An 8,661-nucleotide genomic window follows, 5' to 3' on the forward strand; every position below is an offset into this window, starting at 1 on the left:
GAAGAGTCTGGGTTCGACTCCTGACCAAGTCATTGTGACAGTTCACCCATTACACCCGTTTCTTAAGAGGGTTACGAAGAGAATTTTTTTTCACTCTTTCAGTTGGTGATCATCACTTTTGTTCTCGTGATCTTAACGTGTGATTTAGGGGGCGATGTCGAAAGGAAATATTAGATGCCAGGAGGTTAGGAGGTCTTTACAGATGACTGCCTTCGACCAAATCTAACGTTATCATAAGGTCACTTGGTGAAGTTGATTATCTCGAGGGGTTCACGAGAATTCATAGTAAAAACAAGCAAACTGTTTGAAGCGCTAGAAAACTCGGGTGACTAAGTCTGGATTGATATTAATTCTTCGTACGATTGGTTACTGAAGAAGGATGTGCAAGAGTGTTCTGATTGTCTGCTCTCAGCTTCGGTGCAAAGAAGCACTAATTTTTACTTCTCGCAGACGTATTCTCAAGTCGAGCGGCGAAACTTAGATCGAGAGAAATGTGCTGCGGCGCTGGAACAAATTGTGAAGTATAACATTGCATCTGGACCAACTGCGATCGCGGAAGACTTGAAAAAAGTTGACATTATTTTTTAAAAAAACTGTTAATCTTGTTTACTAATGCTTTTTTTTTTACGTCAACATAAATTCCAAATCGTACCAAGACGACCCAGTTGCATTAGACTTGCCCCTTTTATCTCCACCACCCCCACCCACCCAGTTAATAGGGCTCTCCCACACTCCCATGAAAATTCCAGAGCCTCTGGTTTTAATGCAAATCGCTGATCAGTGCACAGTCCTCCGCGATTCTACTTTACTCTTTTTCAGCCAATTATATCAAAGGTTAATTTTTCTCATAACTTGTTTCTCATAAAGTTCGCTGAGTTTTGTATGTACTCGTCAAAAAAATCGAAATGATAAAAATTACATTAATTATTGCACCTCTTTGTATATTCACCTTTATGTATATTCAATGTTTACTATTCCAGGATTTTGATGAGTTAGAGAAAAAATTTAATATAGCATGTACATAGGTATTTTGATTTATTGATTCTGATTTACTCAGTTGATATTCAGTACCCTCTTTATCGTGTTATAGTCCAAAAAAAGTAACTGTCATTAAAGATGCACATTACTGTATATATGTTAAATCTTCCATTCCCATTTCATGAATTTTGCTCGTAAACGTTGCGCCAAACTAAGCTAAGTAAATCTTCGCCGAGAAATTTTTGAGCGTGCTGCGTCAAGGCCAAGGCCACGTATTGACAATTGCAGTTAATTGCGGAGTATTTTAATGTAAGCAGAAGTACCTATACACTGTTACTAAAATCATGGAACGATATAAACCCTGAGCTTTACAATCATCCCTATTTCAATTGCCCTGGCAGTGTTGGGTTGGCTTTTAACTAGAAATATAGTTTTACTGTATTGTTAATAATTTTCCCTCTTGTTCTCAACCAAATGTCTTATTTTTTTTTGTCACGGGTGGTAAAATTATCTCTTGCGCAAGTGTTCAACCGTGCTAAATGGCGCGATATTAATAGCACCCACCTCATTTAAGTTTCCCCTTGACTGAAGCCGTTTCCTAAAGTTATTAAACCGAACTTACAATCTTGTTCATTCGCGGTTAAACATCCAAACTTTCCCACGGCTATCAGCCAATGATCTTGTCTAAGCGTAGATACCGGACAAAAACTCTAGCTGAATCATCTGTCAGCCTCCTTTCTTTCGAGAGGTTTGTTTTGCTGGTGTTTTGTTCTATAAAACTGTCAATTTGAACCACTTCATGACGCTTGGTTACCCGGCGTGTCTGCGTGTTTTGAGTCGGTGTAAAATTCTTCCTTAGCAAATTACTTTGGCGGAGTTCAGTTGAGTGATTTCAATCAATTTTCTTAACATTGGTAAGGGTATCCACTAAATTGGGGGTGATTTCATCAATGAGAGTGCAAAGAATTTTCAGGGCCTAGTTGTCAAGAAGATGTAACTGCAAATGGAATTATTATTTAAGGCAACAAAAAGATTGTTAATTTAGGAAATTGGGCATTGTTTTCGGTGATGAAAGTAAAATTTTGTTGGGTTCTTTCAAAAAGAGATTTACAGAATCATCAGTCGCACTCAATGCACCTTTTTTTCTAGCGGTGGACGATTTAGATATAACCTCAATGGTATGTAAAAATTGTGAGGATTATGCAATTTCCTTCTTTTTTTCCCTTTCCTGAGCCTCTGTGAGAAATATCAAACTCTTTTCCCAATTTTCTTTTCCGGAAGATATCGCACGGGTTCACAGCTGTTCTACTCAAAGGATTCCTTTTAATATAAGATAGCTTATAGCTTTATGTCGAACTTTACAAACGATACAGCATCCCCGTTTCTGATTGTACTACGGGAGCAGGGAAAAATCTGTTAATTTGTTTGTAATTTCAAGGGTGCAAACATGATATTCGGAACGCTAAGCCGGCGAATTTTGTTTCATGACAAACTCCCGAAGTGTACAATATAAGCTCATCAATTGCCGATGTCGTTAACACAATACAACTCTTTTACCTCAATGAGCGTGTTACAACTCGCTCGTAAAACACGAAAATAAAATTTTACCTAGATAATCAACGATTCTACACAGTTTAAAAGCAATTTCGTGTCTTTTTCGTCCTCTAGAAAAAACTTTCAAGTCAGTTTTTTTTGGAACGCCTTCTCTGATATTTTGCATGTGGAATGCGACCCACGAGTCAGTTGCTATAGCATTAACAACAGTAAACAAAATAAAAATTGTTTTAAACCAACCGATTATCGGAAATTTCCACCGACAATAGAAAGGATTCACACATCGTTAACTCTGAGATCGTAGCAATATCGTTTTCCTTCGTTGCCTAACACTCCATAAAAACATTGCGACATAGTAGTAATTATAGAAACAACTGCAAAAAACATGATTTGTAACAAGGACAGAAATTTAGCAGTTGAAAATCGTCTTGTAAAGTTACCACGCCAACATTTGTCCATCTGACTCAGTGAAGAAATTCTCAGATTACGAGCGCAAATTTCTCAAGTTAGCTGTTGTGTTTGAATCTCCTCCTTCCTCAATTATTTGATTATCTCCTCTTTTATTACTGCAAGCCATGTTTTTTAATTCATTTCTATCCGATTAGCGATCGTTTTGTTCGGTGCAAAACACAAACAAAAAAATCGTGGCCAGATATTACGCCGTTAAGATCAATACGAAATACACAGGACATAGGAGATGGCTTAACCTTTTTGGAACATTTGGCTCTTGCTGGACTAACCTAAGAGCGCATAAATTCCAGAAATAAAACAGAGCCACTGCTTCAACTATACATGGCAGTAGTTAGAAAGAACTCATTTAATTTCGTCTCCGGAGGAAGTTTTAAATTTTTTGCCATCAGGATGAGTTTCCGATGAAGCAACAATTGAGCAACTTCTTCAGATTCCTATGAATAAGATTTATTCTGTCCTTTCGGTAACGCAATCATCGCTGACCCTAGAAAACCCACTCAAGTCATCAACGAGTCATCAGGATTAGCGTTTTCGGAAACCACCCTGTGTCAAGATGTTTCTGGTTTCTCTTCTTTTTTTTCTTTTTGGAACATTTATAGGCGAATGTTTTCAATCAGTTTTCGTGTTGCTATCAGTTTCGTTTGAAGATTTTGCGGCATTCTTAAGGGCATTACTCATATCGCAGACATCTCTCAAGAGCATCTGATACAAATAACGTAAATTCACTTCGTTGCAACGTAGAAAAATAAGTATTTCAGTTGAGCGCTGCGCAGAAGACCTAAATCAAGACATGCATCCTATATTTCGAAAAGAGAACCGATCGACGTTTGCGTCACTCATAACTCTTCATTTTGATATCACAAGAATTATTTTTTGCGATATTTTGAGGCAGAAGAAACAAAGTTTAGGAGGCGAGAATGTTCCTTTGTAATTACATATTATGTATCTGTATAGTCCAAAGTCGCTTAGAAATTGTAAGAATTGTTTACTCGTCCGCCATTGATTCGAAAAGGAGTGTCAGTTGCATGTTTGCCAATGTAATGGTGTCTAAATATGGCAAATTCTACCAAATTTAGAACCGTAGAAATGCGTCACTTAACACTTCATGCAATACGGCTAATGTTTTGGTGATATAAAAGTATGTGTATACAAATAAATAAAATGCATGCTACATCCTCAAGAGAAACAAATATCAGTGAATGCATGAAGTCGCGCAATACTGAAAAGTAATGACCGAACTTCCCTCGGCTAACCTCTAGTGGGGTTCTGCTCACCTTCTAGATGAATTTAGAACAGATTAGAATTGCAACTCAAAACTAGTCGTTTCGTATTTTAAAATTTAAGAACACATTGCCATCTTGTTACAAAGACAGCTCTATAGAGTGTAAAATTGAATCCTTGTGTTTCTTACAACGAAAAAACTTTACGATTCACTTTATGTCGGTCTTCTTTGATACTTTACAATACTTACAGGCAATTTTAACAATACTTTAATTATACCACCGGCCGGGATAATTAGTTCTCGAATTATCTTTATCCATTACTAGTTTTTCTGGACGGCACTTTGGAACGGCCAAATTTATAATGGTACCAAGGATCATTTTCTCCGAAACGAAGAAGATTTGTAACACGTAATTTGAAATTGAAACATTTTTGAAAATGTTAGTATACGTGATTGAATTTTTGGTGAAATACAGCAAATTAATTTCGGTTGTAGATATTAGTTCAAGTGAAGAGCTCGGGCAATATGAAACAAATATCAAATTAATATCGATGAGCGACCGGTAATTATGAACAAAGAACAAACGAAATTGAGGTATTGGAAAAATAGAACAAAGTCGATGAATAATTACTTTCCCTCACATGATGTTTGTGCCAAACATCAAATATTAACGAGACATTTTACCTGCGAAAACATTCTGTTTATACAAGTATTCTGCTTTGCACCACAGAAAAACACAGGATATAGGTGGCGTGCTTAAGACCGCGTCTGAAGTTCACTGTAAGATAGCCTACCTTGTTAATGATATATTTTTTTCCAATAGGTTCAGAGCACGTTCTTGCTTTGAACCGGAAATAATTTCAAGTCCATATAAATGTTTGAGTAACACCAAGTTCATTGTTTTCGTTTACCTGATCAGCGTGGCTTTTGTTATGTACACGGAAAGGAAAAACCGCACCAAGATTTTAAAGGATTTTGATTTATGCTTGAGGGGTTTGCTATAATCAGCCCGACACATAGCAGTTTTATAAATGAGACGTGGAGGTAATTGGAGTTTATAATAATCTGAAACTATACAAATTTCGTCAAAATCTCCGCAATTACCGACAAACTTTCCCAGAAATCTAAGAGCGCAAGAAAAATAAATGCAACTCAGTTGAACAATCGTCAAGATAGCTTGAATTTCGATTCCTTTTCGTGCTTGGCGTGTGAAAACGGAAGGACATAGCTACATGTGAGCGATATTGAGAATGAAATACAGACATGATATAATTTTATAGAAACCATTTTACACTTCATTCCCAATGATATCTAACTTAGGTGAGCAAAGAAGGGCGTTCTTATTACTGTCATACGACTTATGACTGACATGATTTCCAAAGGCTTTTTTTGTCGTAGGTACAAGTGTTCTTTGAATACATATGAAAAAACGAGTTTTAGCTGGTAGAGCTAGTCTATTTTTGGTAGCCGAGTCTTGTAAAAGTCTGCATTTCTGGAATAACCTAATTTAAACCAATTTCTGCAGCACTGAAAGTAAATCACGATGACAGTAAAAGATGGCGAACTTCAAGTTATCATTCTTCGTGTATAGTGTATTGTCAGAAAAAAAACTTTGGTAAAGACCCCACCTTGAGACGCCGAGGGCTTAATACTTCAGTATTAAATATATGAAAAGTACAGTAACCTCTTGCATTTTTTAATCTGAGCAACTTTCTTTAGTACTGAGGATTAAATCGCAACGTGAACAATCTGAGAACACTTTATACTGAAAATGTCTGAAATCAGGTATCAATGATATGCGAAAGAACACTTATTTCTCTCCTTTTGCCTTTTGCATTAGTTGAGTATTCGAACAATCTTCCATATACAAAGCTCTCTGCTCCATCAGAGTGTCAATCTAACTGTCACTCACGTAAGTTGAGTTGGCTTACGTATAGAGGCTTCATTGGTGATTGATTTATTTGAGTCTGAAACACTGACACTCGTACCTCGCAAGGAAAAAAATCCTCTAATGTTTGCTTGAGGAGTTTTTGGTCATTTTATTGCTCGATATTTACAATATATGTAACTAAAACAGAACCTACGTCACTGAAATCAATTCGTTTCCTCAAAAACGATCAATGAGTCAGCTACAAATGGACTGTTACTGAAACACTTTGATGCAAACTTCCTTAGCAAGCGTTACGATGCAACTTTTCTGCAATTAATTCTGGATATAATTGCTCGTAAATACCTTCTATTGTATGGTTAAAATTCCATAACGATACAAAGACAATTGAAATAAACTGAATTAGAAGACGTTTTTATGCAATATTAGACTAAGTTAAATCGTTGGTTGATTTTAACGTCTCAATGACTTCTAGCGCGTTTAAACTTGATATTAAGACACGAACACATTTATTGAAATGACTAAGAATTCTCGAGTACTTCAGCACAAAATCCATCCATCCTTTATTGACTTACCCCGAAGGGGCTTTTCAAATACAATACTAAAAGCAATAAAAAATTATCGTAACATTGTATCAATTAAGGCTTAAAACAACCACGGAAATTATACTGTTATGTCAAGGAAATCGTTTTTCGATAAAATTACCAAGAACAGTTTGAAAATTCCATTTTTGTGATTCCTCGCCAAGACATTGACCGGCATCAATTCAGTATTGCTAAACAAACTCAGTCTCTATTTGAGCGTATCCAGGAAACTTTTCTTGGTCTTCAAGAACGAGAGCGATATGAGACCAACTCAATGAAAATTAACTCGAATTTGTCTTTTTTGTCTGAGTCGTTTGACCCCTCTGAGTGAGGCGAACTCTTTAAGCTGAAAACGCAAATACTAATGTAATATCAAAGATGACTCGTGGCTAAATTTAGGATTTTATACTAAGGCTAATGATTGCGGTTTATAGATATATTCCCGGTGAGTTATTTTTGAACACAACATGGAAGTATCATTCAAGGTATTTGTTAAGAAGGAATTAAGAAGCTTTTTTCTCACGATTTCGCGAGAGCTTTATCATTAGAAGTTTACAACGCAAATATGCTGTTTTTTTATGATATGTAAATTATTGTAGAAGTTGGTAAAGACAGAACCCTGTAAAACGCCCTAGAGTGACTTGTCCCCCTCCCCCCTGTTTGACCAATTATTGCTCCTTTGTGTTCTGGCCGCATTGTTATATGGGTACCGTGTGAAAGTCTGACAATTATTGGGCATTTTTTTTTCGTTTTTGTAAAGAGCTCTTAGTTTCAGCAAGCAAATATTTGTTTCTTTACCGCCAACGAGCCAATATCTGTAAATCCAGTCTCGTTAAAAGGTTGTTAATCTTAGAGCCTCGGTAACAATGGAAGCCAATTGGAGATCACATTGTGAATCCCACGGTTTAAACAGGAGACAATATGTATTCACAGTTTATTTAAATATCTTCACTAATGGTGTAATCAAAAACACGCGAAACAACAGTATGGAAATATCGATTAGTCGCTTTAGAAGCTTTAATGAATCAGCTTGAAGCGGTGGACTTTGAATTTCTTCCTCCAGAAAATTCATCGCTGGAATCTTCTATGAAAAAAGACTTGGCTTTTTAACAAGCCGGAAAAATGTCCTCGACAAAGGAAGGCTAAGCTTGAGCGTCTTAAGATAATGCAATGCACTTCCTTCAAAGAGTCGCGTTTTTTTTTTTTAAGATCGGGTTGAGCGGTTTGCAGAATCGTTCAAGTTAAAAAAAAAACCACAATGCCGTTTACTAGTTGGGGCGCTCCGAACCATCGCTCTCCTAAATGTTCAGCAGGCACAAAGTAAAAAATTGTTGTTCAATATTTCACTGGGCATTAATTGCTTTGTTTGTGTCACAACCAAAAAAGGCCGGCTCTGCTGGGGTTAAGAAGTGGGTTACTCACTGAGAGATTCTTGGAGGATTTTTCTCCAAAAAGGACCACCCAAGAGATAGAATATTATTGCAGTTTGCAAGTCTTTGCCAGATCGACAACACTGCTTTAAACAAAGTGGAGGTTCCTTGAGCCACCCGCCATGAAAAATAACAAACATAACTGTGTTTTGACAGGAAATTATAGTGGAGGTGATGAATAACCCTTGTTAGTGGCAACCGCAAACAAAAGAGGCGTGGATGTTAATTAACACTCCTTTAATCACCAGAGAATTTGATTACAGAGCTGTTTCGCTAACTTCCCCGACTTCTTCGCTTCGGTAGCCGACTTAACAGAGCAACGCTGATCAAAATATTTACACGGACGCGGAAAAATGTAGTTGTTTAAGGGCGGTGATCTCTGTACTCACTGCCTACGTGATGATATGGTTGTCTCGGATGGAACGAGCGTTATATAGCCAGCTCAACTAAGCCACAGATAACACAATACAAGGGCCATTATTGCGTGTGTATTGATACACGTAGAGCCAATCGTATTTCATCATAACAATCGTG

The sequence above is a fragment of the Pocillopora verrucosa genome, chromosome 9 (assembly GCF_036669915.1).
Source record: "Pocillopora verrucosa isolate sample1 chromosome 9, ASM3666991v2, whole genome shotgun sequence".
Classification (NCBI taxonomy): Eukaryota; Metazoa; Cnidaria; class Anthozoa; order Scleractinia; family Pocilloporidae; genus Pocillopora; species Pocillopora verrucosa.